The sequence below is a fragment of the Hordeum vulgare genome, chromosome 7H, assembly GCF_904849725.1.
Source record: "Hordeum vulgare subsp. vulgare chromosome 7H, MorexV3_pseudomolecules_assembly, whole genome shotgun sequence".
Taxonomy (NCBI): domain Eukaryota; kingdom Viridiplantae; phylum Streptophyta; class Magnoliopsida; order Poales; family Poaceae; genus Hordeum; species Hordeum vulgare.
The window spans coordinates 625,405,338-625,417,888 of NC_058524.1; the positions used below are offsets into that span (position 1 = coordinate 625,405,338).

The window sequence follows — 12,551 nt, forward strand, 5'->3', positions numbered from 1 at the left end:
CGAAAATGAGCATGACTATCGTCGAGGAGACGAACACCTATGTCGGAGACAACGTCTCCGACACATCACCACCAAACCAGAGCAAGAGACGCCACCTGCTGCACCTCATAGAAACTCGTCGGAGCACCACCGGTGGCGCCGTGCCATAGCAACCCGGAGGCCGTGGCAAGACCACGCCACCGCGGACCACAAACCCGGTGTGGAGCCACCTCGCATCCGCTGGAAGCAAAAAAACCGCTGGCCGAACCACCTCCGGCCCCCAGCCGCCATGGTGCCAGATCGAGCCGTCAACGACCTACCAGATCCGGCCGCACCAAGCCAGGGCACCACTCACCGCGGAGATACCGCGCGCCCGCATCACCGCAGCAGTAATCCATCCGCCGTGCGCCGCCGAGGGCCAACGCGTCGCCTGGTGTTACCTGCTAGTCCGCGAGTCCCCCCGCCGCGTTGCTCTCGTTCTGCACCGCAGCCTGCCTCCCGTCGCGCGCCGCCGCAGCAGCAAGCCGCCTGCCGCGCGCCGCCCAGGCCCGAGTGTCGCGCACGCGAGCCCCGCGCTGCCTTGACCCGACCGCGCGCCGTCCATCACTCCATGGCCGCCACCCCGCCGAGCTTGCAGACGAGGGGCATGAAAGGGCCCCGCCGCCACCTTCACCGGAGCCGACACGAGCTTTGCCGACCGCTCCTCCGGTGGCGGCAAGCCGGAGAAACTGAAGGGAAGGTGGGTGGCGGCGCCGATCTACAAATGGGCCTACCCCGCAGCCAGGAGGCTGTTTTAGGAGATGACGCTGCTCTTTTTTTTTAGAACAGGGGGATGACGCTGCTACATGCATTCTCCTTGGCCCATCGCCAAACGTCAATGGCCCTGTTTGGATCCTAGGGTTAGAGTTAGATTGGGTTAGAGTTGATCTATCTAACCCTCAAAAATCCAAACAGGTAGGGTTAGATTGGGTTAGATGCATCTAACCCACCCAAAAACTCTAACCCACCCAAGAGGTGCTTTTTTGGGTTAGAGTTAGGTGGGGACAAAAAAAAAGAAAAAAAAATCACTTGCTACCGCATCCAGCCCGCAGCAGATCCTCCCACCAACCCCCCGTCCCTCCCGTCGCCCTCCCTCCTCACCGTCCCAGCCGCCGGCCGCCGCGCCCTGCCGCGGCCCGCCCCGCCCCGCCCCACCGCCGGGCCTCCCTGCCGCGCCCTGCCGCCGGGCCGCCCCGCCCCGCCCCGCCGCCAGGCCACCCCCCCCCCCCCCCCCGCCGCGCCCTGCCGCGGCCCGCCACGCCCCGCCGCGCCCTGCCGCCGGCCGCCCCAGCCGTCTGCCGCAAGTCCAGCCCTACCCCGCCCCGCCGGCTGCAGCACCCGCAGGTATGTATGTGTGCGTGTGTGTCTCTTTTGACGTTTTTTCTTAAATTTTTTTTGCCTCCGATAGTGTTCATAATTTCATTCGTCAGAGCAGAATTGCGGATAGGGAATTTGATGCCTGTGATGTTGACGAAAATTATAACCCAATACCGGATTCTTCTGCATCTGCATGGTCAGAAGACGAACCTCTTGTTGAAGATGTTAACATGAATGCCTTCCGTGATGAGTTAGCTCATGCTGTGTTTCATGGAGTGTAATATTTTTTCAAACTTCGATTGACGACTTGTATGTTTAAGTGAGACATCAAATTTGTACGGACAAAATATTTTTTATCATCTTTTTTATACTTGATTTGTGAGCGAGAGAAGGCCACACAACGATCGGCTACACCAAATCCGGCAGTGAATATGAACAAAAGTAACCAAATGATTTAGAAAGGGCATTTATTGCCAATCTAACCCTCTCATCCAAACACCTCTTGGGTTAGAGTTAGTTCAGGGTTAGTTGAGGGTTAGAATCTAACTATAACCTCTAACCCGGTTAGAGTATCCAAACACGGCCAATGGCAAAGTCATGAGAATGTGCTCCGTTGGTTGCGTGGTCGAATCCCCAAAGTCGCTATTTTTTTTTGAGCAACAAGTCGCTACTACTTTTGTTCCGCTCAGAAAAAAAAGTCGTCATTTTCTTTTCTTTCGATTTAGAGGCCCAGGTTAGTTGCCAGCGAGGCATCCTGACTGCGCGGGGAGGACGAGCGAGCGTCGTTAGCTGGTGGGCCGCAGACGAGGATGGCCCAGCGAGCGTTTATCAGGCCGCTTGCAACGGGCATATTCGTCCTTATGCAGTTACGGGCATCACTATAGATTCAAATTATATTATAAATAGAAATTTTAAAAATTAAATAGGTAAGATACATTATATTTCGATTCAACAAATTTTTTGAATGCAAGTTCATATGTAATAATTTAAAATTAGAGTTACTGTTTAAAAGATATAATTTCTAAAGTATTTGCTAATTATAATTGAACCGCGGATTAATTAACAACATGGATCGGTCTCGTTATAAAAAAATGGATTGTACGCTATTGGTTAAAATTACAGCATAAATATAATTTTAAAATTGTTAAATAAAAACATTATATTTAGATTGTGCGCATAACTATTTATTAAAATTATATTATAAACAGAATTTTAAAAAATTAAATAGAGTATCTAATATTATATTCAGACTCTGCATATTTTTCTAATAAAATTTCATACATAATAATGTAAAATTAGAGTTGCCGTTTAAAAGATATGATTTTAAAAAATATTTTGCACTTATAATTGAACTACAGATTAATGAATTAAAAACTGTAGGGGTGTTTTTGAAAACATACGGAAAACGATTTTTTTACTCAAGTATGTACTGCATGTTTATTTTATGAAAACTGAAGGAAGTTTCTACAAAAATTCCAAAAAACGATTCGTGCTCTCACTTAATTATGTACTGCGGATTGATTTCGGAAAACCACAGGGGGTTTTCTGTAAAACTATAAAAAATATTCGTTTCTCACTTAAATCCGGACCGTGGGTTGATTTCGGAAAATCACAGGTTTTTTTTTGTAAAACTACAAAAAACGATTTGTTTCTCGCTTAAATCCGGACTGCTGGTTGATTTCAAGAAACTCCAGGGGGTTTTCTGCAAAACGACCACGACGGACAACAGAAGCACTCCGTGCTTTCTTATTAGGAAGAGAAAACAAACCATCAAAACACAATGTCCAACAATAACCACAAGACAAAACACACACACACACACGCACGATGCACGCAAGTAGCACAAACACAAGGTACGCAGGTTGTGCTGAGGGCACAACTTAACAAGCCCAAAGAAACAGAAAAATACAGCGACACTGAACAAGCTGCACGAACTTTATACATAGGTGGTGGAGGTGGGGGCGGCGGTGCCAAACGGAGAGCCAACGCCTGAAGATGGGCAATGATGTTGTTGACGGCGGCTAAGCGGCCACCAAAGCTGCATAAAGCTACACATTTTGAAGACCGCGTCAGTAGCATGTCGCAGAGGTAAACGTTGAATCACAAGCTTATTCCGAACCGTCCATAGTATACAGACAAGCACCCCAATAGTCAGTCACCGAGTGGGGCGGAGATTCAGAGGCAAAGCCTAGAGTTCGACGAAGAGGTCAGGGAAATTGTTGTCAGACCAATATCCGCCGACCACTTTGCGAAAACAACTCTAGAGGAATTTCATGGATACGCAAGAGAAAAATATGTGATTCGAGTCTTCCTCCATCCCACGAAGCGGACATAGGCCATCCCCAGGAATAAGAATGTGACTAGAAATATTAGAATCATAAGTGTAATGGTCGAACAAAAATGAACATGAGACTAAATACGAATAGTTGGATCAAAAGTTGTTGTAATTGCCGTCAGCTATAGGAGCGAAAGACTATTTGTTCAAGTAGTCATGGTTTGATCATGTGAACTATGCACTTGTAATCATCATCTGGCATTACAAGAACAAAATTAAAATAGAAAATAAAAAAAGTTTCCTTTTAGAAGACAACATTTTTTTCCTTTCCTTATTCATCCCTAGACGTTGCATGAGCTTCTCATAAGATTGATCAAACACTGTTGGCAATAAAGTTCACAACTCATAGGTAAGAAGCAACAATTTTATAACGTAAAAATATGGATCGCCGACCATATTGGTTTTACACAGAAAACAAATGAGTCATCAGCCACCAAACATCAAACAAATTAATTTAGAGGACTCGGAATATAGGTGATGATATAGCACTAGCAGTATGGTCGGCAAGGCAAACAAATGCCAGTTACTACGAACCTGGCCAAATATCAATCTTTACTGTCCTCTCAAAAAATCAAATGGTCCAATTTTCTCAAATGGTGTCCAATTATTTCAAATAGTTATCTTACAAACCAAATGGTGTCCAATTTTCTCAATCATTTTGGGGATAGTTCAGTTTAAAAAATTCCAAGGATCAGAAATTAGGTCCGGATTAAATATGCTCGCAAAGCAAGTATATCACAGAAATATCCTCACACCATAACGATAAAGCAGAGACAAAGAAGGATTCAAATGAGTAAAATCAACATGCCTCAGACACCCAAGAAAGGAATTAGCAGCATTAGACCTCAAGCCTGGAAGGACTAAATCAATTTAGGCGGCAACTGCAGACGTTTTGAGAAACCAGCCTAAGTTTTCTATCATCACCAACAACAACTCCTACACTATGGTTAAGCATGCAAAGGAATTTGTAATCGCAAATTACAGCCACAGGTTCGTATCAGATGTGTTTATCTAAGTATTTTGTGTGGTGACAGAGTTGGCTCAAAACTGTGCAGCTGTCTGCTTCCTCTTGCTCCTCTCGCTGTCCAGGACAAACATGTCGGTGCAATCGATGGATACACGCCTCGCAGACTTGAGAACCTCCATTTCCTTGTACACTGGCTAGCAGGAGAAGCTCTAGCCCTCCCTCGGCGGGGAGTCAACCACCTCCAGAAAGAGCACCCGCTTGGCCGGAGAGAAGGCGAAGAGGGTGGAGGAGCAGAAGAGGTGCCGAGAATGGAGGGCATGGAGACGTGGAGAGCACCTGCCGGAGAGAAGGCGCACCGGAGACGAGGCGGAAGATGCGGCGGGCACCTGCCGGAGAGGAGGCGGAGGAGGCGGGGATCGATCTCTTCCGCTTCGGCGAGGCGTCGTACCTGCGCGGGAAGGGGATCAGGACGAGCTCGTTGTCAATGAGAAAATCACCCGTTTAGCTAATGGGCCGCGGACGAGGGTGGCCCAGCGCACGTTTAGCACGCCGCTCGAACCTTGTTTAGTACCACACTGCCAGCTTGGGTGGCAGCTTTCCTGTTTAAATACTCTTGTACTCATCCTGTGATCACCGACGATGCGGTCACGAATCAGTTAGCGCTGGTCCATCGGGTCTGCGGAGGTAAAAGATCGACGTATCGCTATCCGGCTTTGACCGGTGCTATACGATCGCAAGATCCGCATGACGTATGTGGTTGATCTTTTTAAGTTCTTTTGATAATTTCAAAATTTTCTTCTCTATCTTTCTCTTATTTTAAATTTTACTAATGTTGATTTTGATATTTTTTTTTCTGTTGCTCCTCTTACAGCCAAATTCGATCTTTTTAATTACCTTAGATGATTTTGAATTTCTCTTTTCTTTCTTTCTCTTATCTCAGATTTTATTAATGCTGATTTTTATTTGTTTCTGTTGCTCCTCTCAATTGCGTACATCCAATTTTGATGATAGTAGTTTTTTTCTCTCTCTCTTCTCCAAATTTTGTTATGGCAATTTTTATTTCTTTTAGTTAATTTTCCTTTTTTTTCCTGTTCGCTTCTTCTATTTTTTTTAATGATTATTGGGTGGCAGCTTCCCTGCTTAAATACGTTTGTAGTCATTCATCTGTCATCAAGGATGCACTCATGAATCAGTTAGCGCCCTGATTCATCAGGTTTGATAATTTCAAAATTTTCTTCTCTATCTTTCTCTTATCTTAAATTTTACTAATGTTGATTTTGATTTTTTTTTCTGTTGCTCCTCTTACAGCCAAATTCGATCTTTTTAATTACCTTAGATGATTTTGAATTTCTCTTTTCTTTCTTTCTCTTATCTCAGATTTTATTAATGCTGATTTTTATTTATTTCTGTTGCTCCTCTCAACTGCGTACATCCAATTTTGATGATAGTAGTTTTTTTTTCTCTCTCTCTTCTCCAAATTTTGTTATGGCAATTTTTATTTCTTTTAGTTAATTTTCATTTTTTTTCCTGTTCGCTTCTTCTATTTTTTTTTAATGATTATTGGGTGGCAGCTTCCTTGCTTAAATACGTTTGTAGTCATTCATCTGTCACCAAGGATGCACTCATGAATCAGTTAGCGCCCTGATTCATCAGGTTTGTGAAGGTAAAAGGTCAGTCGACGTATGGCTGCTAGTGAGTTACTCCCAGGCTATACGATCGCGATGAAGTATGACCGCTAGTGGGTTACTTCCAGCCTATCCCATTGCCAGATCCCCGTAGACGTATGCGGTCGATCTTTTATATTTTCTTTTTCATTGCGTTCTAATTTATTCCTCAAATTTTTGTCTTCAATTTTTTGTTTTCTTTTTCGTTGCGTTGCAACAGACATATTCAAGTGATTCAACATCATACTCCCCACGTCACAAATTTTTTGTCTTAAATTTGTGTGTTTTTTTCATTACGTTGCAACGAGCATATTCGAGTAATTCAACATCTTACTCCTTCCATCCCAAAAAATGTATCTTAAATTTGTCTACTCCCTCCGTTTTTAAATATAGTCCATTTTACAGATTTTAATATAGATCACATACATAGCAAAATGAGGAAATCTAGAGTTTAAAATATCCTTATGTGGATCCGTATGGAGTGCATATTGATATCTGTAAAATGGCTTACCTTTAGAAACGGAAGTAGTATAGGTAACATATAGATATACATGCACCTATATAAAATTGTCGACTTTCATTTAGTATTGAATCACGCATTCTCTTGCCAGCCTAAAAAAACTAATTTTCTTGTTCTATCCATTTCCACTTGCAATCTCACCTCGAGTCCTCAACCCGCACTTCTAAACATGTAACCATTGCAATTTGGTTATATTTCACACCGTGTTTCCCCTTCTCTCTCTCTCTCTCACTCACTCACGTGGGTGGCTAGACACTTCACCTTGTAATATTAGGACCACGGTACAAGGAAAATGCATGTCACCAAACCTCTCTTTTATTTGCACCATCGCTAGTCTTTGGTTCTGCAATTAACAATGTAGAGCATAATAACAAAATGATTTAGGTGAATAGATGCAAGACATTCAATACTATTCAAATGTGATGTGTTATTTTCTCATCCATTCCTATAGGCTTCGCGCGCCACCTCTGGAAGCACAACGAGCCAGTGCCATGGCGAAACGTAGTGCTTCCGGAGCGGTGGAACCTCAGCGAGAGCCGGGTGCCTGTGCCACAGGTTCCCGCAGATGGCCCCGAGCGGCGGAGCGAGATCAGGCACCGGTAGACGTATTCGGTCGATCTTTTTGTATTTTATTTTTCATTGTGTTTCAATTTCGTCCTCGAATTTTTGTCTTAAATCTGTGTTTTCTTTTCTGTTGCGTTGCAACGGGCATATTCAAGTGATTTAATATCATACTCCTTCCGTCACAAAATTTTTGTCTTAAATTTGTGTTTTCTTCATTGCATTGCAACGGGCATATTCGAGTAATTCAAGATCATACTCCTTTCGTTCCAAAAAATCATTTTAAATTTGTCTACTCCCTCCGTTTAGAAATATAGTCTGTTTTAGAGATTTTAATATAGACCACATACACAACAAAATGAATGAATCTAGACTTTAAAACACCTTTATATAGATCTGTATGCAGTCCATATTGATATCTGTAAAAGGGCTTATATTTAGAAACGAAAGGATAATAGGTAACCTGGGTGCCAACTTCATGATTTGAATACGCTCTTACTCACCCATTTGTCACCAAGGATGCACTCATGAATCAGTTAGTGCCCTGATTCATCGGGTTTACGGAGGTAAAAGGTTGACTTATGGCTGCTAGTCGGTTACTCCAAGGCTATACGATCGTGGTGAAGTATGGCTGCTAGTCGATTACTCCGAGGCTATACCATTGCCCGTTCCGCCTAGACTTAGGTCGATCTTTTTATGGTTCCACTTTTCTTCATTCATATGAATTTGTCGATCTTTTTATGGTCCCTCATCATTCATATGAATTTGTCCAATTTTATTATAATGATTTCAAAATTTCTATTTTTCTAGGTGATATCAATTTTTATCTTTCTTTTCTTACTTTCCATTAATTTTTTATGACAATATCATTTCTTATTTTTTTTCTTGCTCCTCCCAACTACGGGTTAGTTTTTTCATTCATATAATTTTTTCTCTCGTATTTGGTCCTTTTTTTGTGAAAAAAAGTTCATTAAAATCTATCAACATAGGATCTAGTTTTGAAGATCTCGTTGTGAGAAACATAACGGTGAAAACGGTTCGAGATTGGGATGCACGGTTTAGGAGATAAAACATTTTGAAAATACGAATTTACAAAAAAAGGAAAAAATCTCAGGTTGCAACGAGTGACACGCATGTAGTGCGCCACTTGTCGCAACGTGAGAAGGTGGGAGTGATCTTTGAAAGGTGTACTCATGAGAGCATCTCGAGCCGCGCCACCAAAAGCCCCCCCTGCAAGGCCATTTTTTGTTGCCGGTGCGAAAAAATCCCAATCGCGTCCGAGGAGCCCTTTTTTTGCCGGTTAGGGCCAAAATTGACCCCGACGGTCCCAAGTAGAACCCAACATGCTGGGGGCGTCCGGGGGGCACCGGGGATATTGGAGAGCTCAATATGATGCTTGAAACGTAGCTTCAGAAAAGTTTGAAGAGCTCAATGTGACTAAACATGTTAGACACGGATTCTCATGGTATCTGAAAGACAAATCTCCACTGATGCGAACAAAACACCAACAATGTCCCTGTGAAATGCCAGTACATGTGATTGTAGAGAACCCATAGTGATTCTTGTTTCTTTCCTTTGAATTACCACTCCCGACTATTTAATTATGTATTTAATGTAAGCAAGTGAACAAATAAGCAAAACGGAGGGAGAACAACTATAGCTCCTTCCCCTCCTCGCGGACCCCTGCGGAATAGCTGGCCGCCGAAGGCGCTGGGCTATGGCAGGGCTCGGCGGCGCACATCCGAGCGCTTCGGATGGCGGCGGCCCACCGGATCCGGGAGTTTTTGTGGTGGCGTGGTGGCTGCCATGGTGAGGCGCGCGTGGCGCGGATCGTGGCCGGCCAGTGGCCGGATCTGGCTCCTGGCGGCGCGGGCTGCGGGCGGCGTGGGCGGCTGCTATGGTCCAGCTTCGGGCTCGGCGGCTGCAGGTGGTCGTCCCATTGCGGGTGCGCGGGGGTGCTCCTTGGGCAGCGGTGGTCCCGGCGGCGGCTCCTCCTCAGGCGGCGCAGTTCCGGATGGTGAAGAGGTGATGGCGCGGCCACTTGGCGCCGGGCTGGCACGACAGTTGGCCGCAGCGTTCTCTCGGCCCAGATCTAGGCCCTTTGGGGCCTGATCTGGGTCTGGGCGGTCCTAGCTCGGCTCCTCGTTAAGGGCTGTTAAGGGCTGGAGCTTCACTGCAACGCGACAATGGAAGCTTCACGAGCTGTTAAGGGCTGGAGCGCCCCCCTACTGCGTCCGGTGAGTGACCGTCGAGGGCGGTGGAGGTTGTCCCCTCCCATGCGTGGCTGCTGACTATCGCTCCTCGTTCCCGGCTGTTCCCTCTTGGTCCCGCTTCGCTCTCCATGGTGATATGACGGTGCTTTCTCCTAGATCGTGGTAGCGCATGTTGGTGGGTGGCTCGTTTGGTGGAGCGTGACATATCGGTCGGGGTGGGGCTTTGTGGTGAACGGGAGAAATCCTTATCAACGTGCCTGGCATCGGCGCAGCGACACCCGTGGGCGCCGTCGTTCCTTCCTGAAGGGCGTCGGGTATCCCACTCACCCACGCCCCTCCGCGTACGGGGCAAACCCTAGGATCAATTCAGGCAGCGGCGTCGTCACCGTCGCATTCCTTCCTGAAGGTGTTGCTTGTCATGCGATGGTCTCAAGTGCTAGCAGCGTGGTGGATGTCTTCGGAGGACGCAACGGTTTGGGATCAACCTTGTTTTCGTCGAGCCGACTCTGTTGTCATCCTTTTCTTTTAATTTTTCTTTTATTCTTTTTGAGCATTCTTGTGTTGCCTGCGAGCATTGGGTTCTTTGATGTATCAGATGGTTGCTATATTTATATAGCGGGACGAAAGCCTATTTCGAAAACAACTATATAATCTTACTATAAAATAACCAATAATGTTTTCCAGGTTGCAAAATCCACATACAGGTCAGTGAGTGGATGAATACCCTAAAAACTGACAAATATATGGCTATTATTTTGTAGTGAACGTTAGCTCTTTGAAGTGCAGCTCCTGTTCAGTTTAGCAGCAGAATATGGATTGAGCAGATTTATTATCCTTTTTAATCTGTTTTAGCTTGCTGTTTGTAATGAATATAGTTTATCAGATTTTAACGCTCTGTATCAAACAGTCGACTGATGGCAAAGGCGAGCGAGCGATAGTTCAGACTGAGCTGGCCCATCTAAACGTTTTTAGCGTGTCCGGTTTTCAAAATCTTCTAGAGGTTCCCAGTTGTTTGTTTTATGGTTTTGGGAAACATCTACAAGGTTTCCGTACTGGATTTTTTTGTTTCTATTTATCTTTTATTTGATTTGAAAAATACGTTCGCATTTTAGAACATTTGTTCACAAATTTTGAAAATATTCGAGTCTATAAATTCTGATTGGAAATATCAAAATATGTTCGTGTTTTCAACTTTTGTTCTTGGGCTTTCAAAAAATGTTCCAATTTTTACAAAATTTGTCACAAGTTGCAAAACATATTTCTGTTAACATTTTCTTAAACTACTGTTTTTGTTTTGAAATGCGATCAAAATTGCAAAATACAATTTTTTGGAATTTGAAATTCTTTCAAAAGATAGGAACAAAATTTGAAATTCTAAACTTCTTTGAAATGTGAAAACAAATTGAAGACAGGTATATAGAATGGAAAAATGAACAAATTTTCAAAAAATCTTCGTGTTTCGAAAAATAAGAAATTTTTTAAATCAAGAAGAAGTTTTTTCCAGAAATGTTCTCACTCACAAAATATGTCCATGATTTCAAAAATATGTTCATAAATTTTAAAATGTAGTCTGGTTTGAAAATAGTGTTAACAATTTTTTAGAAAATTGTTCATGCTTCAACAAATACTCCCGGTTCCAACTTTTGTTTGCAGTTTCAAAAGATGTTCACATGCCTAAAATTTTGTTTGCATTTCCAAAAATAGCATATGAATACGAATTTTGTTTGCATATTTAATGAAATTCATGTTTTCAATTTTTGGTCGGAATTTACAAAAGTTGAATGTTTCCAATTTTTGTTCAAAAATTGAAAACTGCTCGTGGTCTCAGATAATATTCGCGAATCTTAGAAACTTTTTAAGAAATTTTTGCATTCGAAAAATTGTTTGTTCTTTTCTGCAAAATAATCTACTTTCAGAAAATTGTTGTGCTGCAGTATGGATTTAAAAGTTGATAATAATATGAAAAATAAAGCATTGGTCCTTAGGATAAAAATCCTGCAAACTCTACAACATGGGATCACTGCACGCGTTGGATTTGCGTCAAATAGGACCTCCCGCTCGGTGCAACAAAGTATGCGTGCGGCCCACTTCGAGATCTACACATAGCGTTCAGCGACATTCGGAATTACGTTCCATAAACCGCTTGTTTTCCTTTTTCTATTGTTTTTTTTCGTTTTTGTTTTTTCTGTTTCTTTTTATTTATTTATTTTTCCTTTTGTTTAGAAATTGCCAAAATTATTGCATTTATGAAAAATCAAATATTCTGTTGATGTTCAATTTTTCAAAATATGTTTGGAAATTACGAAAAAGATTCAAAATTTAAAAAGGATTAGATTTTCATAATTTATTCAATAACTAAAACAAATTATATTCGACTTTTCAAAAATTGTTCATTATGTTTAATCTTTGTCTTAAAATTTGTTCGGAATGTTAGGTCTTGTTCTCTTTTTTCAAATTTGTTTAAAAATTCAAACAGTGTTCCAAGTGTTTTCAAAAATTGTTTGGAATGTTAATTTCTGTTCTCCTTATTACGTAATTCGTTCCAAATTTTCAAAGATTGTTCGTCTTTCCAAAACATGTTATCATTTTTTTAAGTTGTTCACAGATTTTTTTAAGTTGTGCATTTACTTTTTAAATGTTATTTTCATTATCAAAAAGTGTTCGGAAATTCAAAAAATGATTTCACTTAAGTAAAATCAAGGATATATAAATGTCATCAATGATCAAGCGGATTTAATAGCAAAATCAGATTGAAACTGTGTGTATGGAGGATGCACTGTGCCACACATGCATGGTCAGTATGGAAAATAGGTGAAGATGGCCCAAAATAACTTGGTCTGAGTGCTCATGGTATGCATTATGTGACCCAGAACAATATAGTAGAAAATTAAAGCTAGAAAAAAATTCATGGAATACCTTAGTTATATTTCTAAACTGCAATATGGTACATGCTAGT

The 12,551-nt window shown here is 42.5% G+C and overlaps 2 non-coding genes and 1 pseudogene across 2 annotated transcripts; all 3 read right to left on the bottom strand.

Annotated features, from left to right (window-relative positions):
* Positions 1–3,780: 3,780 nt before the first annotated feature.
* On the bottom strand, positions 3,781–3,874 carry LOC123414415. Its single transcript, XR_006614385.1, has one exon. It is a non-coding gene; the product is annotated as a small nucleolar RNA snR60/Z15/Z230/Z193/J17 (small nucleolar RNA).
* A 255-nt stretch (positions 3,875–4,129) lies between these two features.
* Positions 4,130–4,231, bottom strand: LOC123414486 (annotated as a pseudogene).
* A 244-nt stretch (positions 4,232–4,475) lies between these two features.
* On the bottom strand, positions 4,476–4,599 carry LOC123414354. Its single transcript, XR_006614344.1, has one exon. It is a non-coding gene; the product is annotated as a small nucleolar RNA SNORD14 (small nucleolar RNA).
* Positions 4,600–12,551: the final 7,952 nt, after the last annotated feature.